This window comes from Myxocyprinus asiaticus, chromosome 13 (assembly GCF_019703515.2).
Source record: "Myxocyprinus asiaticus isolate MX2 ecotype Aquarium Trade chromosome 13, UBuf_Myxa_2, whole genome shotgun sequence".
NCBI lineage: Eukaryota > Metazoa > Chordata > Actinopteri > Cypriniformes > Catostomidae > Myxocyprinus > Myxocyprinus asiaticus.
In genome coordinates this window covers 40,761,929-40,789,134 of record NC_059356.1, presented here as the reverse complement: position 1 = coordinate 40,789,134, position 27,206 = coordinate 40,761,929, and the positions used below count along the sequence as shown (strand labels likewise).

The following is a 27,206-nucleotide window of genomic DNA, read 5'->3' as shown; positions in this document are numbered from 1 at the left end:
ATTCAGCACACACACAACACACTTTCAGAACATTCAACCTTGAATTGAGCGCAAGAGTGCCCGCCAACTTTTAAGTCATCTTGTTCAGTCATGAGGGAATGAACTACAATACCATGAAACATTTTGATTGACGTAATGTTATTAAAAACCATGGATAAAAAAGAAAACTAGTGATTTAAATTAATTGAATTATAAGAGTAGAAACAATATGTTTTTATTTGATCACAAAATATTCAAATATATGCAAATGTAAGTGTTAAAGGTGCACTCAGTAATGTTTTTTTCCCCATTAAAAGATAAGATTAAAAAAAAAATGACCACTCTCATGAGATGAGGACCCTAGTCATATCAGTAACCTTATAAAAGCTGATTTATTCTACATGGGGCAGGGGTGCCGTCATGGGGGCTGCCATTTTTGAATCACATTACCAGTTGAATACTACTCTTAATCTCAGTAACAGTCTTGTTATTGGACACTTTCACTCTTGGATTAAATTAATCATGGCCGATTTTGAATAGTGAATTTCTACAATGGCATCTGTAACTTAAAACTATTGATTTTGAATTATGCTGCATCCACACCACTAGGTGTCACTGTAAGTACAAGATGACACAAGCAAAAAGTTACTGAGTGCACCTTTAAAGGTAGTTTGAAAGTATAGGTAAACTGACTCAGTTGCGTCATTTATGGTGTGTCATGCAAGTGGGCAGTCGCTGCAGAGATCGTTTGGCACTCTTTGTGGCTGCAATTCTCTGATTGGTGGATTGATTCCCTTCAGGATCATGAGTACTCTAGTTCTTCATGAGAAATTATGCTTAAACATGATTTTTTTTAAAATTAAGTTGACTTATCATGGCTTCAGCAGAAGCATGTACCATCGATTAACAACCTCAGAGCTCTTACTTTAAAAGTTTATAGTTATCATTAAAAATCTATTTGCCTATGGAGAAAATGAATGGGAGTTTTACCTTCGGAACCCGACTGTTGCAACTTTATGTACTCCATGCAATCACTTCATGAACTAAATTACAAAACACATCACAAAAGTGTTTTTTCTTTCAATTTTTCAAATAGTAGAACATTTCTTAAAATTGTTCCTTTTGACTTTGATCGTTTTCCATTTTCTAGGTAGCAAGGTTTGAATATATCTCTCTCTCTCTCTCTCTCTCTCTCTCTCTCTCTCTCTCATTTGTTCTCTCTCATTCTCTCTAACACATATGCAAACAGTCATCAGTAGTTTGATTTGTCTCTGTGGTAATGTTCCAAACAGCTGACACTCAACACAATCAGAGATAATACTCTAACACTCTAACCTGTTTCTAATTTGACAAGTGATGACTGACAACAGAGAGCGAGAGAGCATGGAAAAAAAATCTTAAGGAACCTCTGAGTGGCTGGGAAGTGCTGCTGTAGCTTTGGGCGTGGAGCTTTTTTTTTTCTTCCTTTCCAACTGCAAATATTCACACAGTTGGGAAGTCTTTCCCAGTAGCTAATGCCCTCTCTGTCTCGCCTCAGGGTGACGTCTGCTAAATGAGATTTCTCTCATCGCTTGCTTCGTAATTGTGAATGGAGGGAGCAGATGGAATGGAGGGGATGTGGAAGAGGAACTTTTCTAGAAGGTCACGTGACCGTTGCAATCAGAGTCAAAGCGAAAGCTATTTTAGCTTTTTATTTAAAGCAGCCATTTTAAGGGAGAACTCCATTTAGACTGATTAAGGTCAAGAGTTCATTTTCTCACAGTGCAAAAAACAAAACATTATTTAGCCAACTTGTTTCGTGACATCAATGGTCAGTTTGAAGTAATATGTGTGAGTGTGATGCGTGAATACTGTATGTGCGTATAGTATACTATTGCATGTCAACCATTTTGAGGTTCCTGGATTCAGCTCTCACGCTGCCACATAAATCTCTTTAAGTAAACTACTCTCACCTTTACAATCTATATGCCTCGGATTCACTGATCACCTTTATTCTGGAGCATAAATAGCTTTACTTATGATAAAGACTGCTTCAACAAGGATTAGATCTCTATTTAATTCCAGTGTGTAGTTTGTGTGTAAATAAGATAATCACAAACTATTATTTTTACTATGTAATTTAGTGTGGGTTGAGAAAACAATGTGATTCTGGAGATATCTATGTTGACCCTGTGTGTATACACAAACACACACACACACACACATATACACACACACACACACACACACACACAGAGAGAGAGAGAGAGAGAGAGAGATAACACTCATACACTTGATAGCAGTGATACCACAAAACTATGGACAGAACACAGTCTTCAAGAACTTTTGAAAGTCTGCTTGGTGTAATTAATATTGTACAGTCCATATGACCTGATTTCTCAAGAAGTTTGAGCAAACTTTTTCTAATGAAAAAACTGAAAAGATTACAATGTACTTCCTGAAGTTTTTTTGGTAACAGAAAGCCAAAATAGTCCACCATGACCGGCGGCCTCATTGAGCGCACACCTGTTCGCTGGACAGGTGTGGTTGGACTTCAGTGTAATCGTGAAACTGCTGGTCGACAGTTTTACCTATTGTTAGAACAGGGTGATCAGAAACAGCAACCTTGTCTTCCGTTATTAATTGACCTATATAACATTACCAGATACTGATCAAGCAGCTATAATATGGCCCCTTTAAATAAATAGTACACCCAGAAATGAAAATTCTGTCATTATTTCAACATAGTTTTGTAATTATTTGTACGTGATGGCAAATTGTAAAATATGGAATGACTTGACCTGAGCAAGAAGATACAACTTTTTTTTTCCCATACAGACTAATCAACAGGCAGAATTTCAAACTGATGCATTTTAGTGTCATGTCCAACATTTTACTTTAACAAAGAATACGTCAGTGTACAAATTTGGTTACTAATTCCATGTCAATTTATGCCATACAAATGACTGATGAATGTCAATAACACTTCGTATTTGGTAATACACTTCCCTTGTCTCGCTCCAAACCCTGATTTTTCTTTGTTCTGTAGTACACAAAAGTGATTTTCCTATTGAAATCATGGTTAGGTTTATGGTTTGGGTACAGACTGTTCTCACAGTGAAATCGGAAACAGTAGGTTGACTTTCTTTAACTAAAATCGGCCTGTGCCTACCTAAATTTTAAACACTGCCCCCAGTGGCCAAAGTGTTGTTGGGTGAATGGGCATGTGTGAGCTCCATTTTCCTGGGGAAATGTCCACAGAGGGGCGGCAAAAGCGAGTTGTGAAGCGAGATGTTTTCAAAACGTGTTTGGAATAACACACGCAAGTTTCATTTTTGAGTGAACAATTTCTTTCAAATTCTTTCAATTTCAAAATCCTTTAACCCAACTCAAATCTGCTTTTGCAGTTGCTGCAAACTCTTCTTGCATTCCATTTCACCGCTGGAGTTTTCCTCTTGTCTGATAAAGGGAGGTGGCCATGGCAACCGTTTGGGTGGCCCCTGTGGGGCCAAGTCAAAGGTGACGCTGATAACCTTTTAACCCACGGCTGCCATCGCCAAGAGTTCGACTTTGCACCTTGGAGGCAGGGAGCCTCAGAGCTGTCAGAAAAGCAAGAAGACTGTGTGTGTGTGTGTGTGTGTGTGTGTGTGTGTGTGATGAGAGAGAGAGAGAGAGAGAGAGAGAGAGAGAGAGAGAGAGAGAGATACAGGGTGAGATATGACATCTATGCTAGGAGAGGGCAAGAGAGGCAGTGGCGAGATAACAGAATCTCACTGCAACCGTGTGGTTGTTTAGAGGCCACCGTGATAAGATAGGAGAAAGAATGATGCCTTAAAGGCATTAACGCACACATATTTTGTATGCAATTACAACCACCATTTTTGTTCATATTAATGCATAAAAGCAGTTTTGACTGTAATTGACCTCTAGTAAGTGTAGAATAGGCTGTTTGAATTTGAAGAAAAATCATGGTGCTTCAAGCTCTGCACAGCTGTAAAGTGCAGACCACTCTCTCCAGCGCTCACATAACAGTGAATCACACAGATGTCTCTGTGACCAGGCTTTGAAATTCCTCCGACTGTCACTAGGGGGCGAGCTGCACTGCCTTAGAGTTTTACTCAACGCATAGCCCGTACAGCTCAGAATACAAAACTCAGAGACAAGGAGAGTGGAGAGAGGGATCCAATTTAAAGGGGACTGAATGAATGAATGAATGAATAATTCAGCCAACACTCATCCTCTCAAGCATGTCATTGCAGAGATCTTAGAAATACTTTTATTCCTCTCTGAAATGGACAGGCCTAAGTGCTACTGCCTTTGAATCTGTAACACGTTCATTGTTTGAGTTCTAATAGAAATCATATGCAGCGTATCTCATGGCACTCAGAGCCTAAGCATAACGCAGTCAGTCAGGAAAATAAAATACATCCAAGAGAATGTGTTTCAGTGTAAATTGTGAAAGACTTTTCTTAGTCGTTTTCTGATTCTGATTCTGATTCTGATTTGCCATTAGTAAACTGCACGATTGATCTGTCTCACCTGGTCTAGGGTTAAATCTCACATTACGATTTTAAAATATTTAAAATATTTTCTTTTATCTCAGCTTAATATGCAAGGATAACTATAAGTAAGCCATTCATAGGTTTATTTCCCTGAAAAGTTTACGCACTGTGGCACTTTTAAAACATGACATTTTTAAACCAACACACTCTCAGGGCGAAATCGTCAGGATTCGTACGACTTTTCTAAATTTGGCTAATTCGTATGATATCGTAGGACTGCACTCCTTTTAATTCCCACGACTTTCACTACAGCCAATGACGTGGCTGGACATCCTTTCCATTTAATATGCCACAATTACTTGCTTCTGTGGCATACAACAGCTTCCTATCATGTTTACACACTCTACTGATTGGTTAAGTTTAGATAAGGGGTTTGGGTAAGGGCATAATATTAATAAGTATGTCCTTAAGGCCTTGTGAGCGAAACTCGCGCTAACTTCCGCATTAGACATCTGGGAATTTGCATGTGATGAAATGTGATGAGTTTATGCAAACAAAATCGTGCAACATCACACGAAATAGCCACCTGGTAAATAATGTAGGACTTTTCATGAGATCCGGTTGTTTTAAACATTTAAAAACGTTATCAGCTAGCATTTCCATAAATCTCAATAGCAGTTGCTCGGCTGTCGCATGAAGCCCCATAAATACACAACTAGAATGCCTTCATGGGCAATCAGTTCTGGAAACTAAGACAAAAATACCATTTGACAGAGCACACTATATTAGAAATCCTTGCATCAGACAGGGAAAAACACAAGTCTGTTTTACACTGTTAAAGTAATATTCCAGGTTCAATACAAGTTAATCTCAGTCGACAGCATTTGTGGCATAATGTTGATTACTATAATATATATATATATATATATATATATATATATATATATATATATATATATATATATATATATATATATATATCTGAAGTATACTCTTTTGAATGCGTGTCCAGTGGTATGCATTCAGTGTGTGTGTAATATTGTGCTGAGACAACAATTAGTAAGCCGAAGGTATCTATGTATTGTTGTATCTATGGCTCTATGATGCTTTCAACAATGTGCTGTTTGAGAAACCCTTCCAGCCCAAAACAGCAACAATAGCAGTGGTGTGAAGTGCATTATCCGGGAACTCCTGCAAACCACAGCCAAAGAGCTATAGCGGGATGAGTCATTTTGATTGGCTGCCACAGACCACTTACACCCCATCAAACAGGAGAAACGATGCAAAAACATTGATGAATTTTACTGTAGAGTTATTCTATTCTTAGTACAGTAATTTTAAGTTGTTTTTGAAGATGTACATTACTGTATTTTAATGGATATATTAATTAAATGTAAAAAATAATTTAATAATTTAAAGGAATAGTTCACCCAAAAATGAAAATGTGCTGATAATTTACTCACCCTCAGGCCATCCAAGATGTATCGGAGTTTCTTTCTTCATCAAAACAGAATTCATAGACTTTTAGGATTTCATTTCTGACCTCCTCGTCTAAACAATGCAAGTGAATGTCCTCCATTTTTTTGATGGTCCAAAATGCATATTTAGGGTGCATCAAAATAATCCACACGACTCCAGTCGACAAATAAAGTTCTTTTGAATGCAAACGATTGATTATTTTGAGAAACAAAACAATACTTATGTACTTTTTAACTACAAATGTTCGCTTCAGTACATCTCTGTGACACGCGCTCATGAGAGGGATGACGTAAGCTCGTTGGTAAGGTCACGCGTCACGTGGAGGAGGAGTCAGGAAGTGCGACATTGTTTAAATAGTTTTTTTTTAAATTATTATTTGGAAATAATTTTTTATATTGTTTTGAAATTGTTTTGGACTGTTTTTGTTTGTGAACGGCGCTTGGTCTGTGGTCTGCAAGTTTCTCTTGTAAACAATGATGCGCCTCCTGACTCCTCCACGTGACGCGTGACCTTACCAACGAGCTTACGTCATCCCTCTCATGAGCGCATGTCACAGAGATGTACGGAAGCGAACATTTGTAGTTTAAATGTATATAAGTATTGTTTTGTTTCTCAAAATAATCAATCATTTGCATTGAGAAGAACTTTATTTGTCGACTGGAGTCGTGTGGATTATTTTGATGCACCCTAAATATGCATTTTGGACCATCAAAAAAATGGAGTACATTCACTTGCATTGTTTAGACGAGGAGGCCAGAAATGAAATCCTAAAAGTCTTAAATTCTGTTTTGATGAAGAAAGAAACGCCGATACATCTTGGATGGTCTGAGGGTGAGTAAATTATCAGCACATTTTCATTTTTGGGTGAACTATTCCTTCAAGTAATTTACTGTATGTCTCCATTTTTGTCACCCCCTCTCTTAAGGGTTTGACGGGGCTGACTGCACGCCACTGAATAATAGCACTATTTATGGTATGAGATTTGGGTGATACTGTGTGTTTGTCCCTGCTAATGGCAGACAAGGAAAGTGTTTTGGGGGAAACCTGTTTGAAAACAGTCATCGTTTTTACATTTCTGTTTTGTGATGCTAGTGGTGAAGAAATGATATACTTAACCTTTAATTTTTAATTTCTTCATTTCGTATTTTGTCCTCTTCAAAATCAGTTTGTGATAGAGTTTTTTGTGCATTGCCTCAAAATGCACAACATGCAAAAATAAGTTATGTGATTGCAAAACCCATACAATCAAAATCCTAATCTTAAAATTTCTATTTAGACTTTTTTCCTATTAAGACTCTTGAAACCTTCTTCAAGGAAGAATTTCCTTTAGGTCCCCCAGCACTGGAATTCAGAATCCACCTGATTTCAGGTCATAATCCATTCCTCAGCTCAAACCATGCAGCAAACCATCTCTGGTTCTCCAGAGACTTTGATTAGATGCATGCTAAACCTAACTACGAGGACCTAGCCTAGTGTTAAATTCATTCCAGCACAGTGAGCCACAGTTATCTGTGACATGCTCTCTCCGTCCTGTGGCTGGGCCATTAAAACAGCAGACCCGCGGTGTCTGCTGGGAGAATGGAATAGAGATCACATGTAATGGCCCTGCTCAGACGTGATGCCTCTCTCATTAGAATTCCCTCTTCGTAGTCCCTCTCTTTCCCCTCGCTCTCCTTCTTTTTTCACCACAATCTTAAAAGAAAATTAAGACTTAAGTGGTTGCCTGTCAATTAACGCTCCCTGTGCGACAGAGCGGCAAGAATTCGATTGCCAGGAGACGCGAGCCATTACAGCCGAGCCACTCTCCTCTCCTCTCTCTCCAACTCTTTTCTTTTGTCTTCCTTGTGTCTCTCCCTGGCCTTGTTTCCATCTGTCTTTACCTCCACCGAGCACTCGGTCTCTCATTACACTCTGCTCTCTTTCATCCTGCATGTTCTTTCCCTCAAATATGTGTCAGACTGTGCCCTCTCTCTCTCTCGCTCACTCTCTGTCTTTTTCTCTTTGTGTGTGTGTGTGTGTGTGTGTGTGTGTAGAGCGTATCAGTCTGTATCAGAATCAGAATCAGAATGAGCTTTGTTGCCAAGTATGCTTACACATACAGGGAATTTGTCTTGGTGACAGAAAATTCAAGTACACAAACAATACAACAACAAGACAGAGATAATAATAAAAAATAGAATAAAAATAAAAAGTGAATAGAAAATATAAGTATATATAGAAATACACAATAAGACAATATATATATATATATATATATATATATATATATATATATATATATATATATATATATATATATATATATACTGTATATATATACTGTATATATGTATATACAAATACAAATCTGTTATATACAGATGCAAGGGAATGTATGGCAGAAGAGGTAGTGTATGTTGGATAAATATAAATAGGCTAAGCTGTGTATTGCACATAATTATTGCTCAATGGGGCAGTTTTACCTGTTCATGAGATGAATAGCCTCAGGGAAAAACTGTTCTTGTGCCTGACAGTTCTGATGCTCAGTGCTCTGTAGTGCCGGCCAGAAGGCAACAGTTCAAAAAGGTAGTGGGCAGGGTGAGTGGGGTCCAGAGTGTTTTTTCCAGTCCTTTCCCTCACTCTGGAAGTGTACAGTTCTTGAAGGGAGGGCAATGGGCAACTAATAATCCTCTCAGCAGTCCGAACTGTATTTCTGTTAAATGACAATAGGTATTCATGAATTATTTAGTTTGTAAAATGACTAAATTCGGGCCATGCTGTCTTTATGATACTGTATATTAAAAAGGCCCTGGTCACAGTGTACGCTGAGTAACGGGTGGGGTCTAATGAACTACAGCATTTACTAATTCTAGATCAGCTGCCATCTGAAGCTCTGAGACTGGCAGGGGTACTTAGTGATCTGCTTGGACACCACAGTGCCTGTCATGGTCTCTCTCTCTCTCTCTCTCTCTCTCTCTCTCTATCTATCTATCTATCTCTCTCCCTCTCTCCCTCCCTCCCTTTCGCTCTTATTCTCTCTTTTCAGTCTCAGTTCAACAGTCAGAGTTCTTTCACTAGCTATAAAAGTAGGGTGAACAAATGCTCTGTTGCACAAGCAAAATCAGGATGGCTGATGGATGGATGGATGAACGGGTGGATGGACAGACAGATAGAGATGGATGGATGGATGGAAGGAAGGACGGACAGATGGATGGATGGATGGATGAAATGCTCCAGATGGATGGATGGATGGATGGATGATGGATGGACGGATGATGGGTGGGTTGATGGATGGATGGACTGCTCCAGATAGACAGACAGACAGACTAGATAGATAGATAGATAGATAGATAGATAGGAAGGGAAGATAAGAGAGAAATATTTAGCAACAGATCCCTCTGCACATCACAGGTTTCCATGGCAACGGATGCGGCAGGTCCTGACCTGTACAGGCTTTCAGTTGTGAATGTTGAGTGCATGTGTGTGCATACATTATTGTGTGTATGAGATAGAGAGCTGAGAGAGACACACATGAAATAAAGGGTATCGGATGACTTTCTTCTTACCAGATTTCAGACCTTGCTGCTGCTTGTGAACATTGCTGTGATCCTCACTTAATCCTTGTTGATCCTCATTTACTCACCCTCATATTGTTCCAAACCCATATGGCTTTCTGTCTTCTGTGAAACACAGACATGTTAGCAGAATGTTAGCCCTCGGTCACCATTCGCTTTCATTGTGTGGAGAAAAAAAAAAAAAAAAAGATGCCGTGGAAGTGAATGGTGACTGAGGTTAACATTCATTTTTGGGTGAACTATCCCTTTAAATCATCCTGTCCATTTTGTCAAAAAGGCTCTAGGATCCACAACTGCCATTCACTAGAACCACTACACATCTACTCAGCTTAGGTCCTTTAAACATTGATTCTTGAGCTCTGAATTGATTGGTTTGGTGGCAAGTCAGAGCCACCCCTGCAAAGATGGATGACTCGTGTGAATCTGAATCACGAGCCTTAATTGACTCTTCCAATCCACATTTGAATCAATACAGAACAAAACAGGGCTTTGCACCCCAGATCGCTTACTAATCAGGTTAGATTCCTCCGGAATCAGGATTTTTATGCCAGACAAGTCCTGGGTTGGGCAGTAAATCTGATGGCAGTTCAGCATTCCCCCGGTAATTGTGATCATGGTGTGTTTTTCTGTGGAGCTCACAGCATTAGACACAGCTAACAAAGCATTGACTCTATGGATGGATGGCTGAGCTATTGAGTTCCATATTAAATAAATGAACCTTCACTCTGCTGCTTAGTGAACAGGTGTTCAGTGGGCTTAATGCATGGGCCATGTGTCTCAGATGGAAATGCATCCTTACATATGGGTGCTGGTCTGCAGAAAGACCGACTGAAAATTGGATGTGAAGGTTAAGCAAATCAATTTGTCAACAGTTTTATTCAGGCTCATCTGTAAAACAAAACTTTTAATTGAGGCAAACCTTTCTCTAAGATATTCTGCTTTCCCCTGGTGTATTCTGAAAGATGTGCTAACAAGTTGAACCTATATGACTTTATTCTGATTGCTTAAAAGTGTCTTTTTTTAATGCTTTAAGTAAGGTGAACCTTGCTGTATCACCTGTCTAAAAACCTGCACCGTAGCTATGCATTTCCATGACATGTTGACACATTTATTTTCAGGCAAACTAATTTGTTCTTTAATTCGTGTTTTACAACTAATTGCATTTCTACTCCAATGCAATGTAAAGAACATCAGAGCATCATTATGAGTTTATTGGGTTTTGATGTAGGATTTATGGTGGTAAATTCGACAGGTACGGATGTGTTTTCCAAAACATGATTACATAAACAGTCATCCTTGCCGTTTCAGTGGGAGTGTTTGCTGTAATTGGGTGCCATTCTGAGGTTCCTCTCAGCATTGATCCAGCCCCAAAACAATCACCCAGCGGCCATCACACAATTAGCATGCAAATTAAGGGCCATTCGTTGCCACGTCGACGCCAATCGGATCTCATTTTCTCAGGCGTCACTCCACTGAGCTGACTGTGCAAGCCAAAATACAGAGAGGAAGAGAGAGAGAGGGAGAGAGGGAGAGGAGCAGTCATCCATAACACTCTTGAAGCATGTGTCTCTTAAGTGACAAGTAAAAACGTAGCTTAGTTCTGATCAAATATGGTCTCCTTCCGCCATTACACTTTGATCCAGTGCTGTCTTTGCCTTTCCTTCAGTGCAAGCCAAACTCAAATAAATAAAAACAGACGCTGTTTTAGAATACACTCACTGAGCACTTTATTAGGAACACTGTGGTCCTAATAATGTGCCAGACATGGTCTTCTGCTGTTGTAGCCCATCCGCCTCAAGGTTCGATATGTTGTGCATTCTGAGATGCTGTTCTGCTCACTACAATTGTACAGAGTGATTGTCTGAGTTACCGTAGCCTTTCTATCAGCTTGTACCAATCTGGCCATTCTCCGTTGACCTCTCTCATCAACAAGATGTTTTCATCCTCAGAACTGCCGCTCACTGGATGTTTTTTGTTTTTGGCACCATTCTGAGTAAACTCTAAAGACTGTTGTGTGTGAAAATCCCAGGAGATCAGCAGTTACAGAAATACTTTAAACCAGCCCATCTGGCACCAGCAATCATGCCACAGTCCAAATCACGGAGATCACATTTTCCCCCCATTCTGATGGTTGATGTGAACATTAACTGAAGCTCCTGACCTGTATCTGCATGATTTTATGCATTGCACTGCTGCCATACGATTGGCTGATTAGATAATTGCATGAATAAGAAGGTGTACAGGTGTTCCTAATAAAGTGCTTAGTGAGTGTATATATCAGTTCTCTAAAATGCAGAAAACATTACTGGGTTATTCTATTTCATAAACTTCTGTGGCTGAAATTTTTGACTTTGTTATTATTGTTTTCTTTTGAAAGATAAACATAAATAATGAAGAAAGCAAAATATAAAATGCTGTGGATCAATATTTACTGAGTAATCCATTTTGTAAAAGAGGGACCATTTTTGTGATCTCTCTCAATTATTTTAGAGCAGGTAAACAAATAACTTGAAAATTAACAATGCCATAAAAATTTTAATATGAAAATCAAAGTTTATTTTGTACCAGAATCTAAAAGGATATTAAGATTTAATACTTCTGGTTATACATTGGATTTTTTTTTTTATTATTTTTTTTTTTACTCACACCAGAATATAATGCAGCAAAGGGTACTGATGTTAGCTGATTTTAGTAATAGACCTATCTATATTTGTGTATAAATAAAATAATAATGCTGCCACCTTTATAAGGTTTTTTTTTAAATTATTATTATTTTAGTTTTTTTTACCTGTAGTTTTGCTCCAAATCACAGGCGAAAATTTTTATTTTGACCACAGTAAATATTGATCCATAGCATTTAATATTTGGGTTTTATCATCATTTATGCTTTTCTCTCACCAGTAAAAAAATAGATAAATATCAAAACAATATTTTGAGATGGGGACCTCTGTTTGAGTAATATTCATCAGATACAGTTATGATGTTAAAGGGATAGTACAGGGAAAAATATATTTTTCCATACAATGAAAGTAAGTGGTGACTGAGGCTAACATTTTGTCTAATATTTCCTTTAGTGTTCCACGGAAAGAAGAAATTTATGGGTTTTAACGACATGAGTGAATAAATGACGGGAGAATTTTCAATTGTGGGTGATCTGTCCTTTTAAAATAGAGACCATCAAACATTATGTTTACGGTTTCTTGACAAATAACTACCTCAGACTTGTTCTGGATACGGCAGCAAAACAGGCCTGTGAGGATGGTCACTGTGAGCCCATCATTTAAGCCTTTCTGCCGTAATTCTTCCGCCCTCATTCTCTCTCTCTCTCTCTCTCTCTCTCTCTCTCTCTCCCTCTCTCTCTCTCCTGAGCATCACAGACCACTACAGCTCCTCCAATTGGTCCCCGTGGAGTCCTGTCATGAGACAAGGTCCGCCTCCTCCCTGCTGTCAGGGGCAACGGTTGCCGGCATGGCTCCTGTTGGCAGGGCGAGCAGGCGAGTGAGAGCGACAAAGACTGTCACCAGCGAAAATGAACTGTCACCTCACATTTTTCAGTGTGGCACAGATGCTGTATTGCAGCGCTGAACCCTCATGACCCAGCTCTGATTGAGTTCCGCTGTCTCTTCTCCCTCTTGCTCACTCTCTATTTTTGTCTCTCTTCTTGTATATTCGCAAGCACATAAGCTATCTTTCTGGGAAATGTCTCTAAACCAAGGTGTCTTATGGTGGTGAAGCACTCTGGATCAATTTAGCCCTTCAGTATGAAGAGGGGATTTGTGTTTGGTAGGCATGATGTTTATCCGTGAGCATGTGTGTGGGAGTGTTTGAATATTCAAGAGTGCATTCAATACTCATTTTGCGTAGCATAAATCACAATGGACAATGTATGCTTATGGGCACAGTTTCACTAAATCTACCCTGCATCATTTAATAAGACTAATCACTTATGCGTGTGTGTTTCTATCAAAGGTCTGTTTGTTTCTCTTTCTGTGTTGTGGAGCCAGGAGCGAGGGAACCGAGCATGGACAATGTTCCATCCCATTGCTGCTCGCTGTGAAGGCTAGTGAGTCAGTTATTCAACTTCAGGGAAATTAATGTCAATGCCTCTATGACCCATAACACAGAACTGTGTTTGTTGTCATAGTGCTGGACCGTTAGCGTGCTAGCTGTAGCTTAGCTGTGATTTATCACCTCCAGTAAGTACATTAAAGCTACAACCAGCCCAACTCACAACTTCTCGCGTATGAAAATACATTTGCACGTCTTTTTGTGCCTGAGGATTCTGGGTGAAAATAGCACTTTGTCAGGTGGAGCACAGAAAAGCCTATAATTGCTAACCTATAGTGTCAAAGGCTGTGAATCACAAAGCACATGACCACAAAACACTTGTCATTTGGCTATTAGCCAGTGTGCCTCTTGTTACCTCTTCACCCTGAACACGATTACAGAGCTGATGAATGTGGGCTGATGAATATGTTTTGTTGATTTTAGTTTAAGTGGTTTTGCTTGGCAAAGAGCATAGATGGTTAATGTGGTGTGCACACCTTTGACTACTACTATAACAATATGGGTACAGAGGGTAATTCTATTTGAGAATGCAGATTTTTGATTATTACAATGGATTCGTTAATTGTTCATTAGAAATAATTAGAAAATAGCTCATACTTTTAACATTCCTAAAATTGAGTGCAGTTTAAAGGGATAGTTAACCCGAAAATGAAAATTCTCTCATCATTTATTCACCCTCATGCCATCCCAGATGTGTTTGATATTCTTTCTTCTGCAGAACACAAACAAAGATTTTTAGAAGAATATCTCAGCTCTGTAGGTTCATACAATTCAGGTGATTGGTGATCTTAGAAGTAATCCATGTGACTCCAGTGGTTAAATCCTTGTCTTCAGATGTTTTCAAAATGTCTTCAGAACAATATTTAAGTCCATTTTTACTCTAAATCCAAATTTAACTTTCACTTTCAGATGTGAAAGTGAACCTAAACTGGCACCACATGTGACTTTCAGATGTAAAAGTGAAAGTGGATATTCAGAGTAAAAAAGGACTTACATTTTGATCTGTTTCTCACCCACACCTATTATATGACTTCTAAGTATATATGGATGTAAACACTGGAGTCATATAGATTACTTCTATGTTTCCTTTATGTGATTTTTGGAGCTACAAAGGTCTGATCACCATTCACTTGCATTGTATGGACCTACTTAGCTGATATATTTTATCTAAAAATATTGAATTGTGTTCTGCTGAAGAAAGAAAGTCATGCACATCTGGGATGGATTGAGGGTGAGTAAATTTTTGGGTGAACTATCCCTTTATGCACACTGAACTGGTAAATTTTGATTGGTTCAACAAATGTGGGCAATTATAAAAAAAAAAGTTTTTAAAGATGTTTGAAGAAATTGAGGAGGAAGCTAGCCTACCAAAGGGCCAGATACTATATTAGCAAGTCAGCTTTCAGATGGGCTCACTATAAAATTAAAATATACTTGAGGCACCATTTCGGGTTCCACACATGCGACCCAGTCGGAACCCTCTGGAGATCCTCCAGACACCCTTTAAAGAAGACTCATTGAACTATTCTATTTATTTAATTTGCCTTGAAGTCTTATCTTATGATAGAGTTACTGTACCTAAGGCATCGTTGACAGTCTTTAGAGTTCTTGCAGGACCTAAGAGTAAAATTCTCAGAGAACTGAGTGCCTGGAGGATCTTCATAGGTTGCAGCTGGTGTGACCCCAAATGGTTCCTTAAGTAACTCTTATAAGTTTTTGCAGTGTACATTCTTATTACACTGAAGTTTTTGTAAATATATGATTTAGTCATACACCGGTCAAGCCCCTTTTGAGAAGTTGCTGTGTGACTTTTAACTCTTGTTAGATATTAGTCACATTAGCTGCACCCCAAATCCCATACTTGGGAATTATTCTATGCCATTTTGTTGAATAAGTAAGTACTAAATAAAAAGAATACTGCAAGGACCCTGCTAGTGTATTTCTTAAACCAACAAAACAGAGTGTTTAATGTGGGACACTTCATGCGTTCAGTGGCTGCGGCTTGCCCTACGTAGTGAAGGGGCGGTGTTACCTGACCGCAATTCTTACCTTGACAAAACAATTGTTATTAATGTGGCAACTAGCAAAACTTCTGTGAAGAAAATATCTTTAAAAAATGTGAGTTGAATGCTTTACCATCACCCCATGCTGTGTGAATATGTACATTGGAATATACATTTTGGACTGAGGTTGGCTAACGCACAAGTGGCAACACATTTCATTAGCTTAAAATGTCACTTCTGTTAGCTGAAAGACAGAGAATTGGTCTGTGTAGTAAAAAACCATCAGTGTTCCTTTTGAGGTGATACTACACTTTGAAAATCCATACACTTGATGGCCGAGTGCATAGTGTAAGTTCACAGTGAATAGTGTGTCATTGGGACACAGCTATCGTCATATATTGTTGATCTTTTAGCATTTTAAGGTTCCCTGAGTTAAATTACAGATACAGCACACTGGAAAATTGGCTTTGGTTTTAACTGCAAGACCTAGATGATCACCATGTTAAATGCAAGAAGTCAAGTCAAAATTTATTTGTAAAGCGCTTTTCACAACAGGCGTTGTTTCAAAGCAGCTGTACATGAAATTATGCTATAACAGAAAATGAATGAATATAATGCCAATATTAGTTATTTATGTTTAGAAATATCAGTGGTTAAAATGAGTAAACATAGTAAGTGTTGTGGGTCAATGATTAAACAAAATGATTTTGTATGAACTATAAGTTTTATTGTTAAAGTCCTTGAAGTCATCCCGAATTAACTGAGGGAATACACGTAGATGCATTGTCCTTTGATTTTGGCCGATGAAGAGTTTTGTTAGTGGTTAATTCCTTTTCTATGTAGTTTAAGAAAGGGTTGTCCCTCCTTTGACCAAGTTGATTAAGTTGACATTCAGTGAGGAGCATCGCAGTCAGGCTGGAAGCTTATGGTAGGTAATTTTGGTGAACTCCATCCTGAGCCCATGCTTCAGACAGTTACACATGAAGAAACCCATGTCTTTGAGTTTGCATCAATTCATCCTCTGTGAGGTCTGTCTTAGTAGACTGAAGTGAAGTCTGGCTGGCACATGCTGCAGTTGGTCATCATCACTCAGCGACACATTGGGAATCGGACGTCAGGCAGGACCGGAGATGGATCTGGATATAATCCCGAGGTTTAGACAGGGAAAGAAATAGAATAAAATTAGCGTAGATGCCGTTCACTTTAAAGCAGGGTTAAAGAATAAGAGAAGTTTTTTCGGTTCCGGCAGACCTAACTAAAGCAGCATAACTATGAATTGAGGGATAAATTAGGTGTATGCTTGGCTGAATAGATCTAAGTCTTTAGTCTAGACTTAAACTGAGAGAGTGTGTCTGAGTTCCAAACACTGCTAGGAAGACTATTCCATAGTGTAGGAGCTAAATATGAAAATGATCTCCTCCTTTTGTGGATTTTGATTGTCTCGGTATTGTTAACATGGGAGTTTTATGATCGTAGTGAGCATGATGGATTATATCGTGACAGAAGGTCGCTTAAGTACTTTGGAGCTAGACCATCCAAAGCTTTGTAAGTAATTACCAGAATTTTTAAATTAATACGAAACTTAACAAGTAGCCAATGCAATGCCGATAAAATGGGGCTGATATGATCGTATTTCTTGGTTCTAGTTAGCACTCTCGCTGCTGCATTTTGAACCAACTGAAGTGTATTTATTAAACCTACAGGACATCCACCAAGTAATACATTACAATAATCTGGTCTTCAGGTCATGAATGCATGAATTAGTTTTTCAACATCAGCAACAGATAGCAAGTGTCATAACTTGACAATATTTCTGAGGTGGAAAAATGCAGTTCTACAAATATTAGAAATTAGTTTTTCAAAGGTTAGATTGCTATCAAATATAACACCTAAATTTGCTGTAGAAGTTGATGTTACAGTACATCCATCAAGAGTCAGATTATATTTTATTGCCTTATTTTTTGAGGTTTTTGTCCCAATAATTAGTACCTCTGTTTTATCAGAATTGAGTAGAAGGAAATGTCTTGCCTTCCATTCTTTGATATAATTTATACACTGTTAATTTGGAAAATTGTGAAATTTCGTCGGGTTTCGAAGAAATATGAAGTTGAGTATCATCAGCAAAACAGTGATAACTAATTCCATGGTTCATGATAATGTCTCCCAGGGGAGACTTACAATGAAGAGTTACTATGGTTTGCACTGTTCTTTTTTCAATATATTTAATGGACACTTTACCTTGTTCGCTTACTTCCAAATCTACTATTGATAGTGATAAATGAGTATGTGAATTGAGCCAGTCCATTTTGAGAACATAAGCACAATGTGTCCCTAAGGAGCCATATTTGGAGCTCAACTGAGTTTTTATCACCCTCCAAAAAGCTCATTATAATACATGTTAAATGAGTTGAGCGTGTTAGACCAAGGCCCAAGAATGCACACACTCCCTACTCACTGTGTGCAGTTAATGCACAGTAGTTTAATATTGCCCAAAGCAAGGTTCAAACAAGGTCCAGCTAGTCTATGTGTCTTCTGAAGAAATGTCCCAATGGAGAAGAATATGTGGCCCAGGAGGAGGGACGAGAACATGTTTGATATGGGCCACCCAAAATGCTCTCCCTCCACTTTAGGCTTCCAGAAATTTCTCTGGACTGCTGGGACATGATTGTAAGTGAGTATGCACAGTAGCTCCAAAAAGTATTTGGATGCTTAAGCAACACTTAAAAATGTAAACGTTTCATTTCATCAAACCAATTAGCATCTGCAAACAAATGATGCTAGATCTTTTCTCCAAATTAACTTTACTTTTCTCAGCCATTTTGCAGTTATTTGTAACCAGTCAAATGACAAATGACTTCTCTAAAATTGTAATCAGATTAAGGAATCATATTACAAGTTACTTTACTTTTAAGTTACTTTCTAAAACACTTTTCACAGAAATGTTTTTGTCTCTCTGCTCAACGAATTCAAAATAATGTCTATATTTAATCCTTGTTCATTGTCGCACACCCTTCAGCTGTCACAGAAACATAAACAGATGTCCATATAAACATATGAATTCATATTTAAAATGTATAATACATAAGTAATATTATTTTAGAAATAAGTGTAACCCAAGTAATGTACTTGTAATTGAAAGTCAGTAACTGTAATCTGATTACAAGAATTTAAAATGTAATTTGTTACACTACTGTACTTTTATTGACTAAAGAGTAATTAGATAAATAAATTACTTTAATTAAATAATTAGTAAATAATTACTTTGTAATCAGGTACATAATCAGATACATTAAATACCAATAACCTCAAGTCTTGTTCATAACATTAACAATGCACAAGGGGGCCTGGGTAGCTCAGTGGTAAAGATGCTGGCTACCACCCCTGGAGTTGGCTAGTTTGAATCCCAGGGCATGCTGAGTGACTCCAGCCAGGTCTCCTAAGCAACCAAATTGGCCTGGTTGCTTGGGAGGCTAGAGTCACATGGGGTAACCTCCTCGTGTTCGCTATAATGTGGTTTGTTCTCGGTGGGGCGCGTGGTGAGTTGAGCGTGGTTGCCGCAGTGGATGGCGAAACCTCCATGTCTCCATGGCAACGCGCTCAACAAGCCACGTGATAAGATGCACGGGTTGACGGTCTCAGATGCGGAGACGACTGGGATTCTGACCCGGACTGAGGCGAATCACTATGCAACCACTAGGACTTAAAAAGCACTTTGGTAATTGGGCATTCCAAATTGGAATGGCGAAAAAGGGGAGAAAAACAAAACAATGCACGTTCCATAAGCGACAACCAGAAAGTGTGCAAATTGTCTTAATATTTAAAACTTAGTAGACTCAACCTATTTTCGTTAAATGTTTTGTTTGAAACGTGTGCTAGTGTTATCTTTCTTTGAAATAAATGCCTCTTGGTTTAACATTGTATGTAATGCAGTGACATTCATACATTTTACGTGAGGTTTTATTGTCAGTACTTTTTGGAGCCACTTTTTGTGTGCATCTGTTTGTGTGTCGACACATTAAAATAGTGGCAAAGTCCTATAAATGAGGGTCCTTGGATAATTTCTTTGTAATTGTGGGTTTTACCACTCTGCATTCCTCCTGAGAAGCTTCTACCATGTTCCCACACTGTAAAAAAAAAAAAAACCCTGTATATTATGGGTATTTTTTTCAGGGTGGAAAATAAAAGTTGTTGTTCCTAAAGCAAGAACATTTTAGAGATTGATTTGTCAGCTTAATAAATGATGAACCAGTGAAAAACATGATATCAAACACACACACACACACACACACACACACACACATATCCACACATTCATATACATATATTTACAATAATAAAAGCAGAATGAACCTGCAATGGAACATCTGAACATTTAAACATTACAAATTACACTAAAAAAAATAGCATTTTGGCTGAACATGATTCAATCATGGACAGTGGTTCCACGTGATTGAAACAAGTTCTCTTAACAAAATGGAATCAATTTAAAACCCAATTGAACGGACCATGTAATACTAGCTTGAATGAATGGTGTTCATTTAACTTGAATGAATGGTGTTCATTTAATGTGAATGAATTGTTTTCATTTAACTTGAATCAGTTATGTTCTCCTACATTTAAGCCTTCTTGTCTTGTTTAGCCTACATGTTTATATCACGTTAGATGAAGTTGATTAGGTCAAGTTACTAGAACTAGTGCTTATGCCAGTTCACGATGTAAATTCTATTTTCTCATTCTTCAGTGACTGTCAAACAAGACTACAGAGATAGCACACGTTATGAAACTAATCCATTTATTGGAAAAAAGTTCTGAAGTCTGTAGTTCATACCACGTTCATAGCTTAAGGGAATACAGGTTCAATAAAAGTTGAGCTCAATCGAAAGCATTTGTGTCAGTGTTGATTACCACAGAACTATTTTGACTCGTCCTTCCTTTTCTTTAAGTGAGGCACTTACAATGGAAGTAAATGTGGCCAGATTTTGGAGGGTTTAAAAGCACTGTAAACCTGTATAAGTTCTACTAACATAAAAAAAAAAAAAAAATTTGAGGCAACTGATTGCCTTTACTTTTACAAGTATCCAAATTTAAGTCTCAAGTATGCATAACTTGTTTTTCTCAGAAACTATCAATTAAAAGGAATGATTTTGATCCAATCACAATATGCAATTACTAATGTTTATTTTAATTAACTACAACTCAAAATTTAAATTTCTGCAAACTTAAGTTTTGTTAACTTAAATGTTAAAATTTTGCAACATAAAAAAAAAGAAAACTGCATGCAGTAAACATATTTAATATAAAAAGACAAGGTACAATTATTGACAAAACATGAGGAACAACACTGAAAAAAACCCCACATTTGACAACGACAGGATAAATTGTCTACAGCTGCATTAGTGTTGCACATCCTTCAAAGTTAAAACATTATAAAGCCACCTGTCTTTAAAACTCTTTTGGGTAACTCAGATCCAATGCATAAATCAGTCCAAACGTAAAAAGAAATCTGAAAAGCCTGGGCAGGTGGGTGATGACTTCACTTTCAAGAACAATGAAATTTCTGACCAGATTGTAATGAATTGCGGCATCTGTGAGTTCTCTGACTGCTGTTAACAGGGCAACTGGTGAATATCCAACATTTGGCTCTTCTGAATCTTCAGCCCTGAAATGCAGAAATAGAAAAAAGTGGTAAAATTAAAGAACAATTTATTCAAATCTGTTTCAAAATACACACCTACATAAAAGAAGTTCACACAAAAATTATGTCATAATTTACTCACTTGTTCCAGACCTGTATGACTTTATTTCTTCCATGGAAGACAAAAGCTATTTTTCTTTTTTTCTTTCATAAATCATCTTCTTTAAAAGGATAGTTCCCCCCAAAATGAAAATTCTCTCATCATTTACTCACCCTCATGCCATCCCAGATGTTTATGACTTACTTTCTTCGCAGAACATAAATGAAGATTTTAGAAAAATATCTCAGCTCTTTAGGTCCATACAATGCAAGTGAATGTTGACCAGAACTTTGAAGCTCCAAAAAGCATAAAAAGGCAGAATAAAAGTAATCCATATGACTCTGGTGGTTAAATCCATATCTTCAGATACAATAAACAGTCAATAAATAAGTCCTTTTTTATTACAAATCTCCACTTTCACTTTCAGATGTGAAAGTGAAACTAAACAGGCTTTCAGATGTAAATGTGAAAGTGGAGATTTATAGTAATAAAGGACTTAAATATTGATCGGTTTCTCACACTAATTATATCACTTCAGAAGACATGGATTTAACAACTGGAGCCGTATGGTTTACTTTTATGCTGTTTTTAACTGCTTTTTGGAGCTTCAAAGTTCTGACACCCATTCACTTGCATTGTATGGCCTTACAGAGCTGAAATACTCATAAATATTTTTTGTGATCATTAGATGAAAGTCGTAAACATCTGGGATGGCGTGAGTGTAAGTAAATAATGAAAGAATTTTCATTTTTGGGTGAGGTATTCCTTTAAGTTTCAAAAATGGTTAAATTATTTAGAAATGTGTGAATAAAGTAATTTACCCCACATGTTTTGAAGAATCTTGAGGCGACTCCTCTCAGCAGCACAGGAAGTGCACGAAGCACAGTAGTTCGACTTGTGTGGACACTGTGTTGATCCTGAAAGTACATTTTTAATCTAGTGTTAAATGTTGAACATGTTGAATGTGTTATTCAGCCTAAACATTGTGAATTATCTAAAAACCATCAGTTCCCAACCCAAATTCATAGCTTTTGTAACCTTCACAATAGTCTGAAGATAGAAAAGCTTAGGCCCAGATGGAATCTGTAGACATTTTTGACTCTTTCCAAGCAGATGTTTTGGGAAAATCTGCAGAATTCTGTGTATGGGATTTAAACATGGTAAAATGTGTTAAATGAACCTGAGAGTACTGTATTCTTAATGATTGCTAAAAGCATCACACAATTAGCCAAACTATTTCACAAAAAACATGCAAGTGATGGGGAATTTGTAGAACATTTAAGAAATGAGAAATGTTGCAATTCTGCTAGAGGTCTGCAACCCGACCCGGGCCTGACGGGTTTCAGACCGGATTCGGGTCAGTTTTTCAAGTAGGAATTCGGGTTCGGGTGGGGTTCGGTTTGTAATTAATGAAAAAATAAACAGGCTTACCGAACCTGTTTCGTGCACGCACTCTCACTCACAGACACACGTGAATGGACGAGTTAGGGGCCGTTCACACCGAATGTGTTTTTGGACGAATGTCTTTGACATTTGCACCACGTCTCGCTATTTCTTCAGCGTCTCATGCAGGACCGGCACATTTTAAACACCATGTCAAGTTAAAAAGAACTTCAGATTTTCTAAAACACTTGTTGAGACACCTGCGCTCTATTTCTCTCTTTGCGCTGCGTCTAGATTGTTTTTAGCACAGTTGTCACAAAGATTCAACAATCTGAACAAGTTCAGGCTGTATAGAGAGGACTGTTGCATTGTATTCCAGATTGTTCTGCACCATGTGAAGTTTTAGCAAATAAACTGTAAGGCAGTGTTTTTTTCCCTTCAGTTCTAATGTACTAAGGGGCTGCCGTGCCTTGTTAAAACTGTGTATTTTTACTGTTTCAGTACTGTTAAGAATGTTGCCTATATGCTTACATAAAATACAGCGTATTGCAAAAGTACTTGCTAGGAGAAGAAATTAGATAGTAAGCGATTTCTGGTCGGGTTCGGGCTTAAAATCTGACGGTATCATTCGGGCCGGGTAGGGTCAGACCACACAGTCTCGGGTTTCATTTTAAGGCCCATGCAGACCTCTAAATTCTGCTGAGTTTTCTGCATGCACATATTCTGTCTGGGCTTATGACATAAACATATTCTAACTAGGGCTGTCGATTTAACGCGTTGATTCAGTGCCATTAATTTTATAAAAAATAACGCATAAAACAAATTTATGCAATTAATCATGTCCCTGGACCGTAATAAGAGCATTCCTGAGAAATTCAAGTTTGAAGTATGACCTGTTTTCTTCAGGGGGCAGTAAGTGAAACTTCAGCTGTGTAGGCAATGTGCTGCTTATACAGAGAACAAAACAACCCTTCAGCAGACCAACACGAGGATACATTCTTGTGTTCAAAAACAGCTTGATGGAGTGCAAATCTGAACATAGGGATCTCAAGACATGTTCTTCTAAGTATTAAACTACATTTAACTTGACACAGAGATCTAAAAATTGTATGTTTATGATGCGACGCAACCAAAGTGAGATGCTCGAAAAGCATCCGTCTGATGCAGATGTACATTGACGGGTGCTTAAACAAACCCTCATAATAAATCTCGGACTGATTGACAAATTCACTTGCAAAATGTATTGCTGTGAACTGTATGCCAATGATTGGCTTATGTTCAATAATATGCAAATAACTAATACATTGGATTCTAAAGCCACTTTTTGTGTTGTCTTATCAATGCTTAACTCATCTGCCACAATACTACAATGCTTTTTAATTATCTGAATATTTTTTTAAATATTTTATATATATGTATATGCATTTTATATATATATATATATATATATATATATATATATATATATATATATATATATATATATATATAACATTTGTGAATATTTAAAGATAACTATTAATAATTATTTAATCTTCATATATTGGATTATTGTTATATGAGGGGCTTTGCAGCAAATATTTATATATGCGATTAATTGCGATTAACTCGATTAATTAATCGGGACACCATGTAATTAATTCGATTAAAAATGTTAATCAATTGACAGCCCTAATTCTTGCATAACATGTGAATACAACTTTTCAGTACACTCACCATTAAAGGAGTAGTTCACCCAAAACTGAAAATTCTCTCATCATTTACTCACCCTCATGCCATCCTAGATTTGTATGACTTTCTTCCGCTGAACACAAACAAAGATTTTTAGAGAATATCTCAGCTCTGTAGGTTAATTCAATGCAAGTAAATGGGGACCAAAACCTAAGCTCCAAATAGCACATAAAGGCAGCATAAAAGTAATCCATACGACTCCAGTAGTTAAATCCATGTCTTTTGAAGTGATCTAGTTGGTTTTACTATAGGTGAGAATAGACCAAAATATAATGAATTTTTCACAATAAATCTCATTGGCGATCAAGTGTAATCGAGCCTGAAATCATGATTGTGCTTAGAGATTGCAATGGCAAGATGTACAGTGAAAAAGGGGTTTTTATTTTGGTCTGTTCTCACCCAAACCCAACTGGATCACCTCAGAAGACATTGATTAAACCACTTGAGTTGAATGGATTACTTTTATCAACTATCATTCACTTGAATTGAATGGACAAACAGAGCTGAAATATTCTTTTAAAAATCTTAATTTGTGTTCTGCAGCAGAAAGAAAGTCATCTACATCTGAGATGGCATGAGGGTGAGTAAATGATGAGAGAATTTTCATTTTTGGGTGAACTAATCTATACGACTCCAGTGGTTAAATATATATCTTCTGAAGCAATAGTTAAAAAAAGGACTTAAATATTGATCTGTTTCTCACCCACACCCATCATATCGCTTCTGAAGACATGGATTAAGCCACTGGAGTATTATGGATTACTTTTATGCTGCCTTTATGGACTTTATGGAGTTTTTACATTTTAGTATCCTTTCACTTGCATTGTATGGACCGACAGAGCTAAGATATTCTTCTAAAAATGTTGTGTACAGGAGAAAAAAGTCACACATCTGGGATGACATGAGGGTCAGTAAATGAGAGAGGTGTATATTTTTGAGTGAACTATCCCTTTAAGTTTGGGACAAGCTCCAATTATTCTGTTAAAAATCAAGGTCTGTTGAACCACAGAACAATATTAAACAACTAAGACCATAATACCTTTAAGTAACGAATGAAGAGAATCTCAGCAAGTTCACCAGAAGTCTTTTCCAACTCCAGTGCCTTCTGATGAGATATAAATTCCTCAGCGAAGACTGTGCTGATCAAGTTCTCCATATGTGTGTTTGGTAGATTCTGGTTAGTATAGCGCTACTCAGCAAACACCTGAAACAGAGAGATAAGAAAGGCTAGTTATATTCACAATGGACTGAAAGACATCCCTACAAATTATCAAACTTGTGCAGGTACACAAAAGTTTATGTTGCCCATTTAGATCAAATAAGGAAATATGGCTATTTTACAGTAAACACACACACACGTTACTTCGGAAATGTGTACCATGCGAACAACAACAAAATACATCCACCTTCTAAAGAATAATGAGAGCTTAAAGGACTTGTTCAAACTAGGGCGGAAAACTAGTCCAAACAAGTCCTTTAAGCTCTCATTATTCTTTAGAATGGGGAGAAAAACTAATAGCATATAAGTCTATCAGTTAAATTACACTACAGTAACCTTAAAAAAAAAAATAAAAGTAATTTAACCTAAAGAATCCCAGGCTAACTCCACTAAACAAAAATGTATCAATGTTAAAATGCTTGTGAAATGTAGAAATTGTACCTCTGTCAATACGCAGAGGAGCTGCTTAAGTTAAGCATGCACTGCATTATTTAAAATAATATCCTGTAGACAGACAAAACAAACGCTCTTTAGATATCTGTTGCTGTTTGTTTTGTATTCTACATATCCTAAATAATCATCATTAAACTGAAGTTAAACTAAGAGTTTACTTCAGTTACGTAAACCAGCAACTTGTTGTATGTCTCCTTCCAACATTAAGTACTGTTTGGTGTATTTATGTAAATACATCTACATTTAATATTTGTGTAGTTCACGTATAACAAAAATAACAACAGAAGTTATGATTGAACTTGAAATGACTTATATAAGACAGCATGTGTTTGAACAGAAGTATATTCCTTCTCCAAAAGAAAACTCCTCTAATTAGAAGCTACATGCATGGAAACCTTAAATGCATGCAAACCGATTTTTTCGTGTATGGTTCAATAAATAAGTAGATATTATGTCCAAATTAATATGCACGACAATAAAGGTGTTTGTTCCAGCTCAGTATTTTAATGTTTTTAATGTACTTGCTTTGCTTTGCACATCACATAAAAATGTTAATTGATTCTTTCAGTACACAGTAAGTTCATTTTGTTCATTCAGGCCAAATCCTTTTTAATTGGCATTATACATTGTATTTTGAAATGATAGTGATAGGGGAATGTAGTGATGGGTAATTTATGCTTGATTTACATGTCATATAAATGTAAGGAAGCGTAAAACACAGTAATTCACTTTTTTAATATAACTCTATGGTTTTTATAAAATGAAATGCACTTATTTAAGAATACAATCTTTAAATTAACACAAATTTAGTGATAAAGTGAGACACAATCTGATAAAATTTAGTTTTTAACTGTCTCAGGATAGTCAATAGGCCTACCTGTTAATTGTTTTTTAGTTGTTGTTGTTTTTTTTTTTTTTTTTTTAGTTTATGTATATAAAGTAGTGGTTAAGTTATGCAAAATGACAAAATTTTCTTTCTTTAGTCATATATTTTCTTGCAGTTATAGATTTTTAAATGTATTATTAACAGTATTTTTATGTATTTGACAGTGATATATCGCCATAACAAAAGCAATTTTTTTGTAAAATTACAGAAAACTATGCTACTTTTGTCAATAAAG

General features: G+C 37.1%; 1 long non-coding RNA gene across 1 annotated transcript; it reads right to left on the bottom strand.

Annotated features, from left to right (window-relative positions):
- Nucleotides 1-20,973: 20,973 nt before the first annotated feature.
- LOC127450006 (uncharacterized) lies at nucleotides 20,974-25,582 on the bottom strand. Its single transcript, XR_007898894.1, has 3 exons — nucleotides 25,453-25,582; nucleotides 22,121-22,216; nucleotides 20,974-21,223 (listed from the first exon to the last, which is right to left on the bottom strand). It is a non-coding gene; the product is annotated as an uncharacterized LOC127450006 (long non-coding RNA).
- Between the last annotated feature and the right edge of the window lie 1,624 nt (nucleotides 25,583-27,206).